The sequence below is a fragment of the Chiloscyllium punctatum genome, chromosome 31, assembly GCF_047496795.1.
Source record: "Chiloscyllium punctatum isolate Juve2018m chromosome 31, sChiPun1.3, whole genome shotgun sequence".
Classification (NCBI taxonomy): Eukaryota; Metazoa; Chordata; class Chondrichthyes; order Orectolobiformes; family Hemiscylliidae; genus Chiloscyllium; species Chiloscyllium punctatum.
In genome coordinates this window covers 73164831-73188607 of record NC_092769.1, presented here as the reverse complement: position 1 = coordinate 73188607, position 23777 = coordinate 73164831, and the positions used below count along the sequence as shown (strand labels likewise).

General features: G+C 54.3%; 1 pseudogene; it reads right to left on the bottom strand.

The window, feature by feature from the left end:
• The window catches only part of LOC140457077 (uncharacterized), a 50470-nt pseudogene that overhangs the window by 5237 nt on the left and 21456 nt on the right, over positions 1-23777 (bottom strand).

Genomic DNA, 23777 nt, shown 5'->3' with positions numbered 1-23777 from the left:
CATAACCCTTGATTCCTCTATCCTTGAGAGTTCTATCCAACTCTTTCTTAAATGAATCCAGAGACTGGGCCTCCACTGCCCTCTGGGGCAGAGCATTCCACACAGCCACCACTCTCTGGGTGAAGAAGTTTCTCCTCATCTCTGTCCTAAATGGTCTATCCTGTATTTTTAAGCTGTGTCCTCTGGTTCGGCACTCACCCATTAGCGGAAACATGTTGCCTGCCTCCAGAGTGTCCAATCCTTTAATAATCTTATATGTCTCAATCAGATCCCTCTCAGTCTTCTAAACTCAAGGGTATACAAGCCCAGTCGCTCCAGTCTTTCAGCGTAAGGTAATCCCACCATTCCAGGATTGACCTCGTGCCAAAGAGATGGAGTGAGAAAGAAAGGAGATGGGGAAAAGAGAGCGCGAGATGGGGAAAAGAGAGCGCGAGATGGGGAAAAGAGAGCGCGAGATGGGGAAAAGAGAGCGCGAGATGGGGAAAAGAGAGCGCGAGATGGGGAAAAGAGAGCGCGAGATGGGGAAAAGAGAGCGCGAGATGGGGAAAAGAGAGCGCGAGATGGGGAAAAGAGAGCGCGAGATGGGGAAAAGAGAGCGCGAGATGGGGAAAAGAGAGCGCGAGATGGGGAAAAGAGAGCGCGAGATGGGGAAAAGAGAGCGCGAGATGGGGAAAAGAGAGCGCGAGATGGGGAAAAAGAGAGCGCGAGATGGGGAAAAGAGAGCGCGAGATGGGGAAAAGAGAGCGCGAGATGGGGAAAAGAGAGCGCGAGATGGGGAAAAGAGAGCGCGAGATGGGGAAAAGAGAGCGCGAGATGGGAAAAGAGAGCGCGAGATGGGGAAAAGAGAGCGCGAGATGGGGAAAAGAGAGCGCGAGATGGGGAAAAGAGAGCGCGAGATGGGGAAAAGAGAGCGCGAGATGGGGAAAAGAGAGCGCGAGATGGGGAAAAGAGAGCGCGAGATGGGGAAAAGAGAGCGCGAGATGGGAAAAGAGAGCGCGAGATGGGGAAAAGAGAGCGCGAGATGGGGAAAAGAGAGCGCGAGATGGGGAAAAGAGAGCGCGAGATGGGGAAAAGAGAGCGCGAGATGGGGAAAAGAGAGCGCGAGATGGGGAAAAGAGAGCGCGAGATGGGAAAGAGAGCGCGAGATGGGGAAAAGAGAGCGCGAGAGGGGAAAAGAGAGCGCGAGATGGGGAAAGAGAGCCAGAGATGGGGAAAGAGAGCCAGAGATGGGGAAAGCGAGCCAGAGATGGGGAAAGCGAGCCAGAGATGGGGAAAGCGAGCCAGAGAGAAGGCAGAGGGAGAGAGGGACAGTGAGAGCGAGAGAAGACAGAGAGGGAGGGAAAGTGAGAGAGACATGAGCAAGCGAGACGGGGGAAGAGTGCGAGAGAGACGGGAAGAGAGCGAGAGAGGAAAAGGAGGGGTATGAGAGCGAGTAGTGATGGGCAAAAGAGTCTGGGGGGGGGGGGGGAGACAAGGGGGGAGGGGGAAAGAAGGGGAGAGAAAGGAGGAAAGCGAGTTGGGGGGGGTTGGGGGAAGAGTGAAGGAAAGAGAGGGATAGAACAAACAGAAAGCACTCTTGTGGCTCAGTGGTAATGTCCCTGCCTCTGAACAGAGGTTTCAGGGTCAAACTCCACAGCAGGGTTTGACGACCCGGGAAGGTGCGCCCATCATGGGGCTAGATCGCCGTCCCATCGACCCACAGAGAGAGAGAGAGTCCTGTTCAGTCACAGCGTGAAAGATATTGTGTGTGTGTGTCTGCCATCTGTATCCAGGGCACACAGAGGGACAGACTGACACAGCAACACGCCCCCGTTCACTGACGGTGGAGGGGGGGGTGATCTGGTGTAGAATCCCTCTCTGGGAGCTCTCTGATATGCCCACAGAAGAGACAGTGGGAGCTGCTGCAGTCAGTCACAGATGGAAGGACAGGGGACGGGAACAGATAACGTGGGAGCGCTCACCTGGCATGTTACATTTGTGCAGCATGTTCATAAACTCGAGGTGGGTCTTCCGTCGTTTCTCCTGGGTGCCGTAGGGATCTGCGATTTTCATTGTTTTTTTAAAAAAAAGAGGGATTGAGAGAGAGGAATTACATTTGGTACAAGCCCCTGCGGTCTGGGGTAGCACAGCATAAATCGATTCGACATATAAAAACACAGAGGGGCGCCGCGCCAAACTGTTCGACTGTGGGAGGCATCGCCCCAGCCAAGCCTAATAGGGTTCCTGCAATCGACACCTTTTGTGCTTCCTCGAATCACGTAGTCAAGAAGCTGACAGAGTCTGCGCCGCTAAGATTATACCCCTTGTCCCACCTGCCCCCAAAACCTGGGAATGTTCCGGCACTTCAAATGCTCATTTTCGCGAGGTTGTTTGAGCCTCGACTCTCCTACCAGGCAATGCAGTCTACTCGGCCACCTCCTGACCTCTCTACACCCCCCCCCTCCCCCACTCCCCTGTCTGAAACGATGCCCCTTTTGCTGTTAACCCTTGAACTGAGGGATCAAGCTGCTCCCTATCCCCGCTGTCTGTCCTTACCATCCTACACCCCTCGAGCAGGCCCCCTTTCAACCACCTCCAGTCCAAAGTAAAAGATCCGCGCCTATCCAGCCTCTCCTCAGCCCCAGGCAGCATTCCCATGGACCTCCTCTGCACCCACTCCAGAGTCCTTCCTGTAGCATGGTGACCAGAATTCCATAAGGTACTCCAGGTGGGGCCCAAACCAAAGGCATGTACGGCTCTGACTTAACCTCCCCGCGCTTAGAATCTGGGCCGAGACTGATAAAGGCAAGAGTCCCTTCTGTCTTCTTAACCACACCATTAAAATCATGAGAGAGAGGAGAATTATGCTATCTGTTCCAGAGTTAGAGAGATTTAGAGCACAACATGTCCAGATATCCTAACCTAATCTAGTCCCATTTGGCCCTTATCCCTCTAAATCCTTCCTATTCATTTCCCCACCCAGATGCCTTCTAAATGTTGTCGTTGTACCAGCCTCCACCACGTCCTCTGGTAGCTCATTCCATACACGTACCACCCTCTGGGTGAAAAAGTTCTCTCTCTTTTTTTAACCCTTTCCTCTCTCAACCTTAAACCCAAGCCCCTCTAGTTTTGGACTCACACCACCATGTGGGAAAAGAAAAAAACACCGTGTCTATTTACCCTATCCATGCCCCTCATGATTTTATAAACCTCTATAAGGTCACCCCTCAGCCTCCGACGCTCCAGGGAAAACAGCCCCAGCCTGTTCAGCCTCTCCCATAGCTCAAACCTCTTGTGAATCTTTTTCTGAACCTTTCAAGTTTCACAACATCCTTGCTACAATAGGGAGACCAGAATTGAACGTACGGCCTCACCAACGGCGTTGACATATTTTCAAACCCCATTCCCCTTCCCTTCCCTACTCCCCAGAGCCACTGACTCATCACTGCCACGTTCTAGGATCTGGGGACAAGCTGCCCCTGAGATTCCTCAGAGTTTCTCAGTGTCCTGCCACTCATTGAGTATTCCCTCGTCTTTCATAGAATCCCCACAAGGTGGGAGCAGGGCCTTCTGCCGAACAATTCCACACCAGCCCTCCAAAGAGTAACCCACTCAGACCCATTCTCCAACCCTGTTATCACACCTGACTAATGCACCTGACCGACATATCCCTGGGCACTATGGGACAATTTATCACGGCCAATCCATCCTAACCTGCACATCCCTGGGCACTATGGGACAATTTAGCACGGCCAATCCACCCTAACCTGCACATTCCTGGGCACTATGGGACAATTTAGCATGGCCGATCCACCCTAACCTGCACATCCCTGGGCACTATGGGACAATTTAGCATGGCCGATCCACCCTAACCTGCACATCCCTGGGCACTATGGGACAATTTAGCACGGCCAATCCACCCTAACCTGCACATCCCTGGGCACTATGGGACAATTTAGCACGGCCAATCCACCCTAACCTGCACATCCCTGGGCACTATGGGACAATTTAGCACAGCCAATCCACCCTAACCTGCACATCCCTGGGCACTATGGGACAATTTAGCACGGCCGATCCACCCTAACCTGCATATCCCTGGGCACTGTGGGACAATTTAGCACGGCCAATCCACCCTAACCTGCACATCCCTGGGCACTATGGGACAATTTAGCACGGCCAATCCACCCTAACCTGCACATCCCTGGGCACTGTGGGACAATTTAGCATGGCCAATCCACCCTAATCTGCACATCCCTGGGTACTATGGGACAATTTAGCATGGCCAATCCACCCTAACCTGCACATCCCTGGGCACTATGGGACAATTTAGCACGGCCAATCCACCCTAACCTGCACATCCCTGGACACTATGGGACAATTTATCACGGCCAATCCATCCTAACCTGCACATCCCTGGACACTATGGGACAATTTATCACGGCCAATCCACCCTAACCTGCACATCTCTGGACACTATGGGACAATTTAGCACGGCCAATCCACCCTAACCTGCACATCCCTGGGCACTATGGGACAATTTAGCACGGCCAATCCACCCTAACCTGCACATCCCTGGGCACTATGGGACAATTTAGCATGGCCAATCCACCCTAACCTGCAGATCTTTGGACTGTGAGAGCAAACCAGAGCACCTGGAGGAAACCCCATCCAGACACGGGGAGAACATGCAACCTCCACACAGACAGTCACCCGAGGGTGGGATCGAACCTGGGTCCCTGGCGCCGTGAGGTGCTAATCACTGAGCCACCATGCAGTTCCTTCTCCCAAAGCCCGTCACCTTGTGAGGTGCCCAATCTGTTTATATTCTTCCTCCCCCACGGCAGGGGGTGGGGGGGGGGGGGGGAGTCCCCATGCTTTGTTCCCAAACCCCCCGTCCCCACCCCCAGAGGGCCACAGAATGGCCCAGTGTCCACAGGAGGAGGCCATTCAACCCGTTGGACTTCTGCTGGCCCGTCGACAGAGCCATCGATTCACCACCCTCCCCGGGGCTCTGCCACACCCCGGATGTTTAAGGTGGTGTGCGCCCCAGGGTCCTGACTGTGTCAGAACGGCCGCAAACATTGCCCTCAATCGCCCGGGCTGCGGGACCGGAGTCACGTGTAGGCCCGAGCTGGGCCGGACGGCCTCCCGCCTCGTCACAGAATTCTAAGAGGGGGGGGAAAAAAAAACGGCCGAGGGAGGTCCCGTGCAGGAGGTCGGTGCGCGTGGAGGCCTCCCGACTCACCTTTGTCGTCGGGAAGGTACTGGAACTCCATGGCATCGCTGACCTCCTTGTCGGAGGGCCGACGCAGCTGCATGTGGACAGTAACTGGCTCGCTCAGGGTCACGTCCTTGTACGGGGGGGTCTTGAAGACTATGGCGACTTGGCGGTGGACGTCGGCCTGGGAGAAAGAGCCTTTGCCCTCCCAGTCATTGGTGAAGAACCTCACCTCAATGTCCTCTGGGAGAGAGAGTGAGAGAGGGAGGAGGATAAAATGACCGACAAAGTTCGCTCAGCACCATCCCCTCCCCCCACTGCTCCGGCTCCCCCCCCCCCCCCCTCCCCCGATTACCTTTCTGGACCTTGTCACACAGCAGGAATATCTCCTCTCCACCCCGGCAGCTCCCGGAATTCTTGTTCACCCGACAGATCTTTAGCTCGGCTGTGTTGGGGGCTCCTGGAAAAGACAACACGGCACAGTCTTCATAATACTGGGGGGGGGGGGGGGGGCGGGTAGGTACGGGAGAAACCTCCCCAACCCCCCCCCTGACACTCAAACACTCTCAGGACAGGGACAGCACGGGGTTAGATACAGAGTAAACCTTCCTCTACGCTGTCCCCCCCATGAAACACTCCCCAGGACAGGGACAGCACGCGGTTAGATACAGAGTAAAGCTTCCTCTACACTGTCCCCCCCATCAAACACTCCCCAGGACAGGGACAGCACGGGGTTAGATACAGAGTAAAGCTCTCTCTACACTGTCCCCCATCAAACACTCCCCAGGACAGGGACAGCATGGGGTTAGATACAGAGTAAAGCTCTCTCTACACTGTCCCCCCCATCAAACACTCCCCAGGACAGGGACAGCACGGGGTTAGATACAGAGTAAAGCTCTCTCTACACTGTCCCCCATCAAACACTCCCAGGACAGGGACAGCACAGGGTCAAATACAGAGTAAAGCTCCCTCTACACTGTCCCCCATTAAACACTCTCAGGACAGGGACAGCTCGGGGTTAGATACAGAGTAAAGCTTCCTCTACACTGTCCCCCCCATCAAACACTCCCCAGGACAGGGACAGCACGGGGTTAGATACAGAGTAAAGCTCTCTCTACACTGTCCCCCATCAAACACTCCCAGGACAGGGACAGCACAGGGTCAAATACAGAGTAAAGCTCCCTCTACACTGTCCCCCCCATCAAACACTCCCCAAGACAGGGACAGCACGGGGTTAGATACAGAGTAAAGCTCCTTCTACACTATCCCCCATCAAACACTCCCCAGGACAGGGACAGCATGGGGTTAGATACAGAGTAAAGCTTCCTCTACACTGTCCCCCCCATCAAACACTCCCCAGGACAGGGACAGCACGGGGTTAGATACAGAGTAAAGCTCCCTCTACACTGTCCCCCATTAAACACTCTCAGGACAGGGACAGCACAGGGTTAGATACAGAGTAAAGCTCTCTCTACACTGTCCCCCCCATCAAACACTCCCCAGGACAGGGACAGCACGGGGTTAGATACAGAGTAAAGCTCTCTCTACACTGTCCCCCATCAAACACTCCCAGGACAGGGACAGCACAGGGTCAAATACAGAGTAAAGCTCCTTCTACACTATCCCCCATCAAACACTCCCCAGGACAGGGACAGCATGGGGTTAGATACAGAGTAAAGCTTCCTCTACACTGTCCCCCCCATCAAACACTCCCCAGGACAGGGACAGCACGGGGTTAGATACAGAGTAAAGCTCCCTCTACACTGTCCCCCATTAAACACTCTCAGGACAGGGACAGCACAGGGTTAGATACAGAGTAAAGCTCTCTCTACACTGTCCCCCCCATCAAACACTCCCCAGGACAGGGACAGCACGGGGTTAGATACAGAGTAAAGCTCTCTCTACACTGTCCCCCATCAAACACTCCCAGGACAGGGACAGCACAGGGTCAAATACAGAGTAAAGCTCCTTCTACACTATCCCCCATCAAACACTCCCCAGGACAGGGACAGCACAGGGTTAGATACAGAGTAAAGCTCCTTCTACACTGTCCCCCATCAAACACTCCCCAGGGACAGGGACAGCACGGGCTTAGATACAGAGTAAAGCTCCCTCTACACTGTCCCCCCATCAAACACTCCCCAGGACAGGGACAGCACGGGCTTAGATACAGAGTAAAGCTCCTTCTACACTATCCCCCATCAAACACTCCCATGATGATGGGAGATGGTCTCCGTTGACACGGTGATCCCCCTACTCACGGTTGTCGTAGATGGGGTTGGAGACCACTGGTGGGAGGGGCACATTACAGACCCCCAGCTTGTTGGGCAGAAAGACCTGGAAACAGAGCCGCACCACATTCAAATCCTCCTCGGTCTCGTTCAGCAGATCCTCCCGGGAGACTGGAATAGACCAGGGTGGGAGAGGGGGAGATTATCAGCGGTGCACCACTATCACCCACCACCAACGCTCCCCATTCCCCCTCTCCCCTCCCCCGTTCTGAATGAGCAGACACCAAACTGGGATGGAATACTCCCCACTTGCCCCTGGATGGGGGCAGCTTCAACAACACTCGAGCAGCTCGACACCATCCAGGGACAAAGCAGCCCCTCGCTTGATGGGAACCACATCCACTCTCCCCCGACCACTGGCGCTCAGTAGCAGCTGTGTGTACCGTCCACAAGATGCACAGCAGCAATTCACCCAAAGATCCTCAGGCAGCACCTTCCAAATCCGAGACCCAATCATCAGGAAGGGGAACGGGGGGAGACGAGGGGGAACAGGGGAGACGGGGGAGATGAGGGGAACGGGGGTGGAATGGGGGAGACGGGGGGGGGGAAACGGGGGAGACGGAGGAAGGGAACGGGGGAGACGAGGGGAACGGGGGGAGACGAGGAGAACGGGGGGAGACGAGGGGAACGGGGGGGGGGGAGACGAAGGGGAACGGGGGGAGACGAGGGGGAATGGGGGGGGTATGGGGGAGACGGGGGGGGGGAAGGGGGGAGACGAGGAGAACAGTGGAGACGGGGGGAGACGACGAGGACGGGGGGAGACGACGAGAACGGGGGGGAGACGAGGAGAACGGGGGGGAGACGAGGAGAACGGGGGGGAGACGAGGAGAACGGGGGGGGAGACGAGGAGAACGGGGGAGGGGGGGAACGGGGGGAGACGAGGAGAACGGGGGGAGACGAGGAGAACGGGGGGAGACGAGTGGGAGACGGGGAGAACGGGGGGAGACGGGTAGAACGGGGGGAGACGGGGGGAGACGACGAGAACGGGGGAGGGGGGGGAACGAGGGGAGACGAGGAGAACGGGGGGAGACGAGGAGAACGGGGGGAGATGGGGGAGACGGGGGAGAGAAGAGGAGAACGGGGGGGAGACGAGGAGAACGGGGGGAGACGGGGGAGACGGGGAGAACGGGGGGAGACGAGGAGAACAGTGGAGACGGGGGGAGACGAGGAGAACAGTGGAGACGGGGGGAGACGAGGAGAACGGGGGAGGGGGGGAACGGGGAGAACGGGGGGAGACGAGGAGAACGGGGGGAGACGAGGAGAACGGGGGGAGACGAGGAGAACGGGGGGAGACGAGGAGAACGGGGGGAGACGAGGAGAACGGGGGGAGACGAGGAGAACGGGGGGAGACGAGGAGAACGGGGGGAGACGAGGAGAACGGGGGGAGACGAGGAGAACGGGGGGAGACGAGGAGAACGGGGGGAGACGAGGAGAACGGGGGGAGACGAGGAGAACGGGGGGAGACGAGGAGAACGGGGGGAGACGAGGAGAACGGGGGGAGACGAGGAGAACGGGGGGAGACGAGGAGAACGGGGGGAGACGAGGAGAACGGGGGGAGACGAGGAGAACGGGGGGAGACGAGGGGGAGACGGGGGAGAGAAGAGGGGTACGGGGGGAGACGAGGAGAACGGGGGGGAGACGAGGAGAACGGGGGGGGGGACGAGGAGAACGGGGGGGGGACGAGGAGAACGGGGGGGGGGGGACGAGGAGAACGGGGGGGGGACGAGGAGAACGAGGAGAACGGGGGGGGGGAACGAGGAGAACAGGGGGGGGAACGAGGAGAACAGGGGGGGAGACGAGGGGAGACGAGGGGAAATGGGGGAGATGAGGAGAAAGGTACTCCTTCCAAATCTAGACACACACCCGCTCATGTACATACACACTCACACCCTCGCACCTACACACACACACATCACCACTACCCACACCCACACCCCCACACACACCCACTAACCACATCCACACACACACCCACTACCCATACCCACACCCACACATTCCCCAACACACAGACGCACACACCCCCGACACACAGACACACACACACACCTCCGACACACAGACACACACACCCCCGACACACAGACACACACACACCCCCGACACACAGACATCACCACACCCACACACACATCCCCCACCCCCGACTCACAGACACACACACACACACCTCCGACACACAGACACCACCACACACACACACCCGACACACAGACACCACCACACACACACATCCCCCACCCCCACTACTCACGCCCACACGCACCCCCGACTCACAGACACACACACACCCCCGACACACAGACATCACCACACCCACACACACACACCCCCACTACCCGCGCCCCCACACACACATCCCCCACCCCCGACTCACAGACACACACACACCCCCGACACACACACACCCCCCCGACACACACACACCCCCGACACACACACACCACCATACATCACCACACACACACATCCCCACTACCCCACGCACACACACCCACTACCCTGCCCACACACACACATCCCCGCCCATACACACATCCCCCGACACACAGACATCACCACACCCACACACACACCCTCACACACTGACAACCCCCACCCACACACACACACCGCCCAAACACACAACCCCCGCCCACACACACCGCCCACACACACAACCCCCGCCCACACACATCCTGAATTGGAGCCTGATCCGACGTTCCTCCATGTCAAAACCACCTGGAGCACCCACCCCAGTGTGTGTGCGCCATCTGCAGTGCCCACCGGCAGAGTCCAATCAGCGCCCTGCCTGCCCCGCGCCACTCACTGTTGAAAGGATTGACGTTCTTGTTGATCCGACTCTGAATGGCCATCGCCACCTCTCGCTTCTTCACACACTGGATGCCCAGGTTCTGGAAGCTGGAAAGAAAGACACAGAGAGAGAGAGAGAGAGCGAGGTTGGCAGAGATAGGCTGACGTGCCCACAGACCACCGCCACCCCTGACCCCACTGGGCACGTACCTGTGGACACTCCTCTCAGGCAGGTCTGCCTCATAGTAGCCATCTTTGCAATCCTTTCCCACCAGGTCATGGGGGTGAGGTTTGTACGGCTCCTTTTTGGTCACCAGACAAATTCGGATCCTGGCTGGGCCCAGGTAGTTGACGATCTGAAAGGCAGAAGCCCGAGGTTTGAGAGAACTCGAGGGAGTACGGGCTAGATAGTAGGACCCTGGGATGCAACGTGGATCATAGGGACAGCGGAACGCATGTCTGCCAGCCGCATTCGGTAGGATGAGCGGCACGGAAGGCATTTGGTACACTTGCGTTTCCGAGCCGAGGCACAATGGCTCAGTGGTTAGCACTGCTGCCGCCCAGCACCAGGGACCCGCGTTCGATTCCACCCTCAAGTGAGTGTCTGTGTAGAGTTTACACATTCTCCCCGTGTCTGCATGGGTTTCCTCCGGGTGCTCCGGTTTGTCCCCATGGTCCACAGATGTGCAGGTTAGGGTGGGTTGGCCATGCTAAATTGTCCCATAGTGTCCAGGGATGTGCAGGTTAGGGTGGGTTGGCCATGCTAAATTGTCCCATAGTGCCCAGGGATGTGCAGGTTAGGGTGGGTTGGCCATGCTAAATTGTCCCATAGTGCCCAGGGATGTGCAGGTTAGGGTGGGTTGGCCATGCTAAATTGTCCCATAGTGTCCAGGGATGTGCAGGTTAGGGTGGATTGGCCGTGCTACATTGTCCCATAGTGCCCAGGGATGTGCGGGTTAGGGTGGATTGGCCGTGCTAAATTGTCCCATAGTGTCCAGGGATGTGCAGGTTAGGGTGGATTGGCCGTGCTACATTGTCCCATAGTGCCCAGGGATGTGCGGGTCAGGGTGGATTGGCCGTGCTAAATTGTCCCATGGTGTCCAGGGATGTGCAGGTTAGGGTGGATTGGCCGTGCTAAATTGTCCCATAGTGTCCAGGGATGTGCAGGTTAGGGTGGATTGGCAGTGCTAAATTGTCGCATAGTGTCCAGGGATGTGCAGGTTAGGGTGGATTGGCCGTGCTAAATTGTCCCATAGGGTCCAGGGGTGTGTAGGTTAGGGTGGATTGGCCATGCTAAATAGTCCCATAGTGCCCAGGGATGTGCAGGTTAGGGTGGATTGACCATGCTAAATTGTCCCATTGTGCCCAGGGATGTGTAGGTTAGGGTGGATTGGCCATGCTAAATCGTCCCATAGTGTCCAGGGATGTGCAGGTTAGGGTGGATTGGCCATGCTAAATTGTCCCATCGTGTCCAGGAATGTGCAGGTTAGGGTGGATTGGCCATGCCAAATTGTCCCATAGTGCCCAGGAATGTGCAGGTTAGGGTGGATTGGCCATGCCAAATTGTCCCATAGTGCCCAGGGATATGCAGGTTAGGGTGGATTGGTCATGCTAAATTGTCCCATAGTGCCCAGGGATGTACAGGTTAGGGTGGATTGGCCGTGCTAAATTGTCCCATAGTGCCCTCGGATGTGCAGGTTAGCGTGGATAGGCCATGCTAAATTGTCCCATAGTGCCCAGGGATGTGCAGTTTCGTGGATTGGCCGTGCGAAATTGTCCCATCGTGCCCTCGGATGTGCAGGTTAGGGTGGATTGGCCATGCTAAAATGTCCCATAGTGTCCAGGGATGTGCAGGTTAGGGTGGATTAGCCATGCTAAATTGTCCCATAGTGCCCAGTGATGTGCAGGTTAGGGTGGATTGGCCGTGCTAAATTGTCCCATAGTGTCCAGGGATGTACAGGTTAGGGTGGATTGGCTGTGCTAAATTGTCCCATAGTGCACAGGGGTGTGCAGGTTAGGGTGGATTGGCCGTTCTAAATTGTCCCATAGTGCCCTGGGGTGTGCAGATTGTGGTGGATTGGCACTGCTAAATTGTCCCATAGTGCCCAGGGATGTGCAGGTTAGGGTGGATTGGCTGTGCTAAATTGTCCCATAGTGTCCAGGGATGTGCAGGTTAGAGTGGATTGGCTGTACTAAATTGTCCCATCGTGTCCAGGGATGTGCAGGTTAGGGTGGATTGGCCATGCCAAATTGTCCCATAGTGCCCAGGGATATGCAGGTTAGGGTGGATTGGCTGTGCTAAATTGTCCCATAGTGCCCAGGGATGTGCAGGTTAGGGTGGATTGGTCATGCTAAATTGTCCCATAGTGCCCAGGGATGTACAGGTTAGGGTGGATTGGCCGTGCTAAATTGTCCCATAGTGCCCTCGGATGTGCAGGTTAGCGTGGATAGGCCATGCTAAATTGTCCCATAGTGCCCAGGGATGTGCAGTTTCGTGGATTGGCCGTGCGAAATTGTCCCATCGTGCCCTCGGATGTGCAGGTTAGGGTGGATTGGCCATGCTAAATTGTCCCATAGTGTCCAGGGATGTGCAGGTTAGGGTGGATTGGCCATGCTAAATTGTCCCATAGTGCCCAGTGATGTGCAGGTTAGGGTGGATTGGCCGTGCTAAATTGTCCCATAGTGTCCAGGGATGTACAGGTTAGGGTGGATTGGCCGTGCTAAATTGTCCCATAGTGCACAGGGGTGTGCAGGTTAGGGTGCATTGGCCGTTCTAAATTGTCCCATAGTGCCCTGGGTTGTGCAGATTGTGGTGGATTGGCACTGCTAAATTGTCCCATAGTGCCCAGGGATGTGCAGGTTAGGGTGGATTGGCTGTGCTAAATTGTCCCATAGTGTCCAGGGATGTGCAGGTTAGAGTGGATTGGCTGTACTAAATTGTCCCATAGTGTCCAGGGATGTGCAGGTTAGGGTGGATTGGTCATGCTAAATTGTCCCATAGTGTCCAGGGATGTGCAGGTTAGGGTGGATTGGCTGTACTAAATTGTCCCATAGTGTCCAGGGATGTGCAGGTTAGGATGGATTGGTCATGCTAAATTGTCCCATAGTGCCCAGGGATGTGCAGGTTAGGGTGGATTGGTCATGCTAAATTGTCCCATAGTGCCCAGGGATGTGCAGGTTAGGGTGGATTGGCTGTGCTAAATTGTCCCATCGTGCCCACGGATGTGCAGGTGAGGGTGGATTGGCCATGCTAAATTGTCCCATAGTGCGCAGGGAAGTGCAGGTTAGGGTGGATTGGCTGTGCTAAATTGTCCCATAGTGCCCAGGGATGTGCAGGTTAGAATGGATTGGCCGTGCTAAATTGTCCCATAGTGCCCAGGGATGTGCAGGTTAGGGTGGATTGGTCATGCTAAATTGTCCCATAGTGCCCAGGGATGTACAGGTTAGGGTGGGTTGGCCGTGTTAAATTGTCCCATAGTGCCCACGGATGTGCAGATTAGAGTGGATTGGCCGTGCTAAATTGTCCCATAGTGCCCAGTGATGTGCAGGTTAGGGTGGATTGGCCATGATAAATTGTCCCATAGTGCCCAGGGATGTGCAGGTTAGGGTGGATCGGCCGTGCTAAATTGTCCCATAGTGTCCAGGGATATGCAGGTTAGGGTGGATTGGCCATGCTAAATTGTCCCATAGTGCCCAGTGATGTGCAGGTTAGGGTGGATTGGCCATGCTAAATTGTTCCATAGTGCCCAGGGATGTACAGGTTAGGGTGGATTGGCCGTGTTAAATTGTCCCATAGTGCACAGGGGTGTGCAGGTTAGGGAGGATTGGCCGTGCTAAATTGTCCCATAGTGCCCTGGGGTGTGCAGATTGTGGTGGATTGGCACTGCTAAATTGTCCCATCGTGTCCAGGGATGTGCAGGTTAGAGTGGATTGGCTGTACTAAATTGTCCCATCGTGTCCAGGGATGTGCAGGTTAGGGTGGATTGGCCATGCCAAATTGTCCCATAGTGCCCAGGGATATGCAGGTTAGGGTGGATTGGCTGTGCTAAATTGTGCCATAGTGCCCAGGGATGTGCAGGTTAGGGTGGATTGGTCATGCTAAATTGTCCCATAGTGCCCAGGGATGTACAGGTTAGGGTGGATTGGCCGTGCTAAATTGTCCCATAGTGCCCTCGGATGTGCAGGTTAGCGTGGATAGGCCATGCTAAATTGTCCCATAGTGCCCAGGGATGTGCAGTTTCGTGGATTGGCCGTGCGAAATTGTCCCATCGTGCCCTCGGATGTGCAGGTTAGGGTGGATTGGCCATGCTAAATTGTCCCATAGTGTCCAGGGATGTGCAGGTTAGGGTGGATTGGCCATGCTAAATTGTCCCATAGTGCCCAGGGATGTGCAGGTTAGGGTGGATTGGCCGTGCTAAATTGTCCCATAGTGTCCAGGGATGTACAGGTCAGGGTGGATTGGCCCTGCTAAATTGTCCCATAGTGCCCAGTGATGTGCAGGTTAGGGTGGATTGGCCATGCTAAATTGTTCCATAGTGCCCAGGGATGTACAGGTTAGGGTGGATTGGCCATGTTAAATTGTCCCATAGTGCACAGGGGTGTGCAGGTTAGGGTGGATTGGCTGTGCTAAATTATCCCATAGTGCCCTGGGGTGAGAAGGTTGTGGTGGATTGGCAGTGCTAAATTGTCCCATAGTGCACAGGGATGTGCAGGTTAGGGTGGATTGGCTGTGCTAAATTGTCCCATAGTGTCCAGGGATGTGCAGGTTAAGGTGGATTGGCTGTACTAAATTGTCCCATAGTGTCCAGGGATGTGCAGGTTAGGGTGGATTGGTCATGCTAAATTGTCCCATAGTGCCCAGGGATGTGCAGGTTAGGGTGGATTGGTCATTCTAAATTGTCCGATAGTGTCCAGGGATGTGCAGGTTAGGGTGGATTGGCTGTACTAAATTGTCCCATAGTGTCCAGGGATGTGCAGGTTAGGGTGGATTGGTCATGCTAAATTGTCCCATAGTGTCCAGGGATGTGCAGGTTAGGGTGGATTGGCTGTGCTAAATTGTCCCATAGTGCCCAGGGATGTGCAGGTTAGGGTGGATTGGTCATGCTAAATTGTCCCATAGTGCCCAGGGATGTGCAGGTTAGGGTGGGTTGGCTGTGCTAAATTGTCCCATAGTGCCCACGGATGTGCAGGTTAGGGTGGATTGGCCATGCTAAATTGTCCCATAGTGCCCAGGGATGTGCAGGTTAGAATGGATTGGCCGTGCTAAATTGTCCCATAGTGCCCAGGGATGTGCAGGTTAGAATGGATTGGCCGTGCTAAATTGTCCCATAGTGCCCAGGGATGTGCAGGTTAGGGTGGATTGGTCATGCTAAATTGTCCCATAGTGCCCAGGGGTGTACAGGTTAGGGTGGATTGGCCGTGCTAAATTGTCCCATAGTGCCCAGGGATGTGCAGGTTAGGGTGGATTGGCAGTGCTAAATTGTCCCATAGTGCCCAGGGAGGTGCAGGTTAGGGTGGATTGGCTGTGCTAAATTGTCCCATAGTGTCCAGGGATGTGCAGGTTAAGGTGGATTGGCTGTACTAAATTGTCCCATAGTGTCCAGGGATGTGCAGGTTAGGGTGGATTGGTCATGCTAAATTGTCCCATAGTGCCCAGGGATGTGCAGGTTAGGGTGGATTGGTCATTCTAAATTGTCCCATAGTGTCCAGGGATGTGCAGGTTAGGGTGGATTGGCTGTACTAAATTGTCCCATAGTGTCCAGGGATGTGCAGGTTAGGGTGGATTGGTCATGCTAAATTGTCCCATAGTGTCCAGGGATGTGCAGGTTAGGGTGGATTGGTCATGCTAAATTGTCCCATCGTGCCCAGGGATGTGCAGGTTAGGGTGGATTGGCTGTGCTAAATTGTCCCATAGTGCCCACGGATGTGCAGTTTAGGGTGGATTGGCCATGCTAAATTGTCCCATAGTGCGCAGGGATGTGCAGGTTAGGGTGGATTGGCTGTGCTTAATTGTCCCATAGTGCCCAGGGATGTGCAGGTTAGGGTGGATTGGTCATGCTAAATTGTCCCATAGTGCCCAGGGATGTGCAGGTTAGGGTGGGTTGGCTGTGCTAAATTGTCCCATAGTGCCCACGGATGTGCAGGTTAGGGTGGATTGGCCATGCTAAATTGTCCCATAGTGCCCAGGGATGTGCAGGTTAGAATGGATTGGTCATGCTAAATTGTCCCATAGTACCCAGGGATGTACAGGTTAGGGTGGGTTGGCCGTGTTAAATTGTCCCATAGTGCCCAGGGATGTGCAGATTAGGGTGGATTGGCCGTGCTAAATTGTCCCATAGTGCCCAGGGATGTGCAGGTTAGGGTGGATTGGCCGTGCTAAATTGTCCCATAGTGCCCAGGGATGTGCAGGTTAGGGTGGATTGGTCATGCTAAATTGTCCCATAGTACCCAGGGATGTACAGGTTAGGGTGGGTTGGCCGTGTTAAATTGTCCCATAGTGCCCAGGGATGTGCAGATTAGGGTGGATTGGCCGTGCTAAATTGTCCCATAGTGCCCAGGGATGTGCAGGTTAGGGTGGATTGGCCGTGCTAAATTGTCCCATAGTGCCCAGGGATGTGCAGGTTAGGGTGGATTGGTCATGCTAAATTGTCCCATAGTGCCCAGGGATGTACAGGTTAGGGTGGGTTGGCCGTGTTAAATTGTCCCATAGTGCCCACGGATGTGCAGATTAGAGTGAATTGGCCGTGCTAAATTGTCCCATAGTGCCCAGGGATGTGCAGGTTAGGGTGGATTGGCCATGCTAAATTGTGCCATAGTGCCCAGGGATGTACAGGTTAGGGTGGATTGGCCGTGCTAAATTGTCCCATAGTGCCCAGGGATGTACAGGTTAGGGTGGATAGGCCATGCTAAATTGTCCCATAGTGTCCAGGGATGTGCAGGTTAGGGTGGATTGGCCATGCTAAATTGTCCCATAGTGCCCAGTGATGTGCAGGTTAGGGTGGATTGGCCATGATAAATTGTCCCATAGTGCCCAGGGATGTGCAGTTTCGTGGATTGGCCGTTGTAAATTGTCCCATCGTGCCCAGGGATGTGCAGGTTAGGGTGGATTGGCCGTGCTAAATTGTCCCATAGTGCCCAGGGATGTGCAGGTTAGGGTAGATTGGCCATGCTAAATTGTCCCATAGTGCCCAGGGATGTGCAGGTTAGGGTGGATTGGCCATGCTAAATTGTCCCATAGTGCACAGGGGTGTGCAGGTTAGGGTGGATTGGCCGTGCTAAATTGTCCCATAGTGCCCTGGGGTGAGAAGGTTGTGGTGGATTGGCAGTGCGAAATTGTCCCATAGTGCCCAGGGATGTGCAGGTTAGGGTGGATTGGCTGTGCTAAATTGTCCCATAGTGTCCAGGGATGTGCAGGTTAAGGTCGATTGGCTGTACTAATTTGTCCCATAGTGTCCAGGGATGTGCAGGTTAGGGTGGATTGGTCATGCTAAATTGTCCCATAGTGCCCAGGGATGTGCAGGTTAGGGTGGATTGGTCATGCTAAATTGTCCCATAGTGTCCAGGGATGTGCAGGTTAGGGTGGATTGGCTGTACGAAATTGTCCCATAGTGTCCAGGGATGTGCAGGTTAGGGTGGATTGGTCATGCTAAATTGTCCCATAGTGTCCAGGGATGTGCAGGTTAGGGTGGATTGGTCATGCTAAATTGTCCCATCGTGCCCAGGGATGTGCAGGTTAGGGTGGATTGGCTGTGCTAAATTGTCCCATAGTGCCCACGGATGTGCAGGTTAGGGTGGATTGGCCATGCTAAATTGTCCCTTAGTGCGCAGGGATGTGCAGGTTAGGGTGGATTGGCTGTGCTAAATTGTCCCATAGTGCCCAGGGATGTGCAGGTTAGAATGGATTGGCCGTGCTAAATTGTCCCATAGTGCCCAGGGATGTGCAGGTTAGGGTGGATTGGTCATGCTAAATTGTCCCATAGTGCCCATGGATGTGCAGGTTAGGGTGGGTTGGCTGTGCTAAATTGTCCCATAGTGCCCAGGGATGTGCAGGTTAGGGTGGATTGGCTGTGCTAAATTGTCCCATAGTGCCCACGGATGTGCAGGTTAGGGTGGATTGGCCATGCTAAATTGTCCCATAGTGCGCAGGGATGTGCAGGTTAGGGTGGATTGGCTGTGCTTAATTGTCCCATCGTGCCCAGGGATGTGCAGGTTAGGGTGGATTGGTCATGCTAAATTGTCCCATAGTGCCCAGGGATGTGCAGGTTAGGGTGGATTGGCCGTGCTAAATTGTCCCATAGGGTCCAGGGGTGTGTAGGTTAGGGTGGATTGGCCATGCTAAATAGTCCCATAGTGCCCAGGGATGTGCAGGTTAGGGTGGATTGGTCATGCTAAATTGTCCCATAGTGCCCATGGATGTGCAGGTTAGGGTGGGTTGGCTGTGCTAAATTGTCCCATAGTGCCCAGGGATGTGCAGGTTAGGGTGGATCGGCTGTGCTAAATTGTCCCATAGTGCCCACGGATGTGCAGGTTAGGGTGGATTGGCCATGCTAAATTGTCCCATAGTGCGCAGGGATGTGCAGGTTAGGGTGGATTGGCTGTGCTTAATTGTCCCATCGTGCCCAGGGATGTGCAGGTTAGGGTGGATTGGTCATGCTAAATTGTCCCATAGTGCCCAGGGATGTGCAGGTTAGGGTGGATTGGCCGTGCTAAATTGTCCCATAGGGTCCAGGGGTGTGTAGGTTAGGGTGGATTGGCCATGCTAAATAGTCCCATAGTGCCCAGGGATGTGCAGGTTAGGGTGGATTGACCATGCTAAATTGTCCCATTGTGCCCAGGGATGTGTAGGTTAGGGTGGATTGGCCGTGCTAAATCGTCCCATAGTGTCCAGGGATGTGCAGGTTAGGGTGGCTTTACCATGCTAAATTGTCCCATAGTGTGCAGGAATGTGCAGGTTAGGGTGGATTGGCCATGCCAAATTGTCCCATAGTGCCCAGGAATGTGCAGGTTAGGGTGGATTGGCCATGCCAAATTGTCCCATAGTGCCCAGGGATATGCAGGTTAGGGTGGATTGGTCATGCTAAATTGTCCCATAGTGCCCAGGGATGTACAGGTTAGGGTGGATTGGCCGTGCTAAATTGTCCCATAGTGCCCTCGGATGTGCAGGTTAGCGTGGATAGGCCATGCTAAATTGTCCCATAGTGCCTAGGGATGTGCAGTTTCGTGGATTGGCCCTGCGAAATTGTCCCATCGTGCCCTCGGATGTGCAGGTTAGGGTGGATTGGCCATGCTAAATTGTCCCATAGTGTCCAGGGATGTGCAGGTTAGGGTGGATTGGCCATGCTAAATTGTCCCATAGTGCCCAGTGATGTGCAGGTTAGGGTGGATTGGCCGTGCTAAATTGTCCCATAGTGTCCAGGGATGTACAGGTTAGGGTGGATTGGCTGTGCTAAATTGTCCCATAGTGCCCTGGGGTGTGCAGATTGTGGTGGATTGGCACTGCTAAATTGTCCCATAGTGCCCAGGGATGTGCAGGTTAGGGTGGATTGGCTGTGCTAAATTGTCCCATAGTGTCCAGGGATGTGCAGGTTAGAGTGGATTGGCTGTACTAAATTGTCCCATAGTGTCCAGGGATGTGCAGGTTAGGGTGGATTGGCCATGCCAAATTGTCCCATAGTGCCCAGGGATATGCAGGTTAGGGTGGATTGGCTGTGCTAAATTGTCCCATAGTGCCCAGGGATGTGCAGGTTAGGGTGGATTGGTCATGCTAAATTGTCCCATAGTGCCCAGGGATGTACAGGTTAGGGTGGATTGGCCGTGCTTAATTGTCCCATAGTGCCCTCGGATGTGCAGGTTAGCGTGGATAGGCCATGCTAAATTGTCCCATAGTGCCCAGGGATGTGCAGTTTCGTGGATTGGCCGTGCGAAATTGTCCCATCGTGCCCTCGGATGTGCAGGTTAGGGTGGATTGGCCATGCTAAATTGTCCCATAGTGTCCAGGGATGTGCAGGTTAGGGTGGATTGGCCATGCTAAATTGTCCCATAGTGCCCAGTGATGTGCAGGTTAGGGTGGATTGGCCGTGCTAAATTGTCCCATAGTGTCCAGGGATGTACAGGTTAGGGTGGATTGGCCGTGCTAAATTGTCCCATAGTGCACAGGGGTGTGCAGGTTAGGGTGGATTGGCCGTTCTAAATTGTCCCATAGTGCCCTGGGGTGTGCAGATTGTGGTGGATTGGCACTGCTAAATTGTTCCATAGTGCCCAGGGATGTGCAGGTTAGGGTGGATTGGCTGTGCTAAATTGTCCCATAGTGTCCAGGGATGTGCAGGTTAGAGTGGATTGGCTGTACTAAATTGTCCCATAGTGTCCAGGGATGTGCAGGTTAGGGTGGATTGTTCATGCTAAATTGTCCCATAGTGTCCAGGGATGTGCAGGTTAGGGTGGATTGGCTGTACTAAATTGTCCCATAGTGTCCAGGGATGTGCAGGTTAGGATGGACTGGTCATGCTAAATTGTCCCATAGTGTCCAGGGATGTGCAGGTTAGGGTGGATTGGTCATGCTAAATTGTCCCATAGTGCCCTGGGGTGAGAAGGTTGTGGTGGATTGGCAGTGCTAAATTGTCCCATCGTGCCCAGGGATGTGCAGGTTAGGGTGGATTGGCTGTGCTAAATTGTCCCATAGTGTCCAGGGATGTGCAGGTTAAGGTGGATTGGCTGTACTAAATTGTCCCATAGTGTCCAGGGATGTGCAGGTTAGGGTGGATTGGTCATGCTAAATTGTCCCATATTGCCCAGGGATGTGCAGGTTAGGGTGGATTGGTCATGCTAAATTGTCCCATAGTGTCCAGGGATGTGCAGGTTAGGGTGGATTGGCTGTACTAAATTGTCCCATAGTGTCCAGGGATGTGCAGGTTAGGGTGGATTGGTCATGCTAAATTGTCCCATAGTGTCCAGGGATGTGCAGGTTAGGGTGGATTGGTCATGCTAAATTGTCCCATCGTGCCCAGGGATGTGCAGGTTAGGGTGGATTGGCTGTGCTAAATTGTCCCATAGTGCCCACGGATGTGCAGGTTTGGGTGGATTGGCCATGCTAAATTGTCCCATAGTGCGCAGGGATGTGCAGGTTAGGGTGGATTGGCTGTGCTTAATTGTCCCATAGTGCCCAGGGATGTGCAGGTTAGGGTGGATTGGTCATGCTAAATTGTCCCATAGTGCGCAGGGATGTGCAGGTTAGGGTGGATTGGCCATGCTAAATTGTCCCATAGTGCGCAGGGATGTGCAGGTTAGGGTGGATTGGCTGTGCAGGTTAGGGTGGATTGGCTGTGCTTAATTGTCCCATAGTGCCCAGGGATGTGCAGGTTAGGGTGGATTGGTCATGCTAAATTGTCCCATAGTGCGCAGGGATGTGCAGGTTAGGGTGGATTGGCCATGCTAAATTGTCCCATAGTGCGCAGGGATGTGCAGGTTAGGGTGGATTGGCTGTGCAGGTTAGGGTGGATTGGTCATGCTAAATTGTCCCATAGTGCCCAGGGATGTGCAGGTTCGGGTGGGTTGGCTGTGCTAAATTGTCCCATAGTGCCCACGGATGTGCAGGTTAGGGTGGATTGGCCATGCTAAATTGTCCAATAGTGCCCAGGGATGTGCAGGTTAGAATGGATTGGCCGTGCTAAATTGTCCCATAGTGCCCAGGGATGTGCAGGTTAGAATGGATTGGCCGTGCTAAATTGTCCCATCGTGTCCACGGATGTGCAGGTTAGGGTGGATTGGTCATGCTAAATTGTCCCATAGTGCCCAGGGATGTGCAGGTTAGGGTGGATTGGTCATGCTAAATTGTCCCATAGTGCCCAGGGATGTGCAGGTTAGGGTGGGTTGGCTGTGCTAAATTGTCCCATCGTGCCCAGGGATGTGCAGGTTAGGGTGGATTGGCTGTGCTAAATTGTCCCATAGTGTCCAGGGATGTGCAGGTTAAGGTGGATTGGCTGTACTAAATTGTCCCATAGTGTCCAGGGATGTGCAGGTTAGGGTGGATTGGTCATGCTAAATTGTCCCATAGTGCCCAGGGATGTGCAGGTTAGGGTGGATTGGTCATGCTAAATTGTCCCATAGTGTCCAGGGATGTGCAGGTTAGGGTGGATTGGCTGTACTAAATTGTCCCATAGTGTCCAGGGATGTGCAGGTTAGGGTGGATTGGTCATGCTAAATTGTCCCATAGTGTCCAGGGATGTGCAGGTTAGGGTGGATTGGTCATGCTAAATTGTCCCATCGTGCCCAGGGATGTGCAGGTTAGGGTGGATTGGCTGTGCTAAATTGTCCCATAGTGCCCACGGATGTGCAGGTTTGGGTGGATTGGCCATGCTAAATTGTCCCATAGTGCGCAGGGATGTGCAGGTTAGGGTGGATTGGCCATGCTAAATTGTCCCATAGTGCGCAGGGATGTGCAGGTTAGGGTGGATTGGCCATGCTAAATTGTCCCATAGTGCGCAGGGATGTGCAGGTTAGGGTGGATTGGCTGTGCAGGTTAGGGTGGATTGGCTGTGCTTAATTGTCCCATAGTGCCCAGGGATGTGCAGGTTAGGGTGGATTGGTCATGCTAAATTGTCCCATAGTGCCCAGGGATGTGCAGGTTAGGGTGGGTTGGCTGTGCTAAATTGTCCCATAGTGCCCACGGATGTGCAGGTTAGGGTGGATTGGCCATGCTAAATTGTCCAATAGTGCCCAGGGATGTGCAGGTTAGAATGGATTGGCCGTGCTAAATTGTCCCATAGTGCCCAGGGATGTGCAGGTTAGAATGGATTGGCCGTGCTAAATTGTCCCATCGTGTCCACGGATGTGCAGGTTAGGGTGGATTGGTCATGCTAAATTGTCCCATAGTGCCCAGGGATGTGCAGGTTAGGGTGGATTGGTCATGCTAAATTGTCCCATAGTGCCCAGGGATGTGCAGGTTAGGGTGGGTTGGCTGTGCTAAATTGTCCCATAGTGCCCACGGATGTGCAGGTTAGGGTGGATTGGCCGTGCTAAATTGTCCCATAGTGCCCAGGGATGTGCAGGTTAGGGTGGATTGGCCGTGCTAAATTGTCCCATAGTGCCCAGGGATGTGCAGGTTACGGTGGATTGGTCATGCTAAATTGTCCCATAGTGCCCAGGGATGCACAGGTTAGGGTGGGTTGGCCGTGTTAAATTGTCCCATAGTGCCCACGGATGTGCAGATTAGAGTGGATTGGCTGTGCTAAATTGTCCCATAGTGCCCAGGGATGTGCAGGTTAGGGTGGGTTGGCTGTGCTAAATTGTCCCATAGTGCCCACGGATGTGCAGGTTAGGGTGGATTGGCCATGCTAAATTGTCCCATAGTGCCCAGGGATGTGCAGGTTAGGGTGGATTGGTCATGCTAAATTGTCCCATAGTGCCCAGGGATGTGCAGGTTAGGGTGGGTTGGCTGTGCTAAATTGTCCCATAGTGCCCACGGATGTGCAGGTTAGGGTGGATTGGCCGTGCTAAATTGT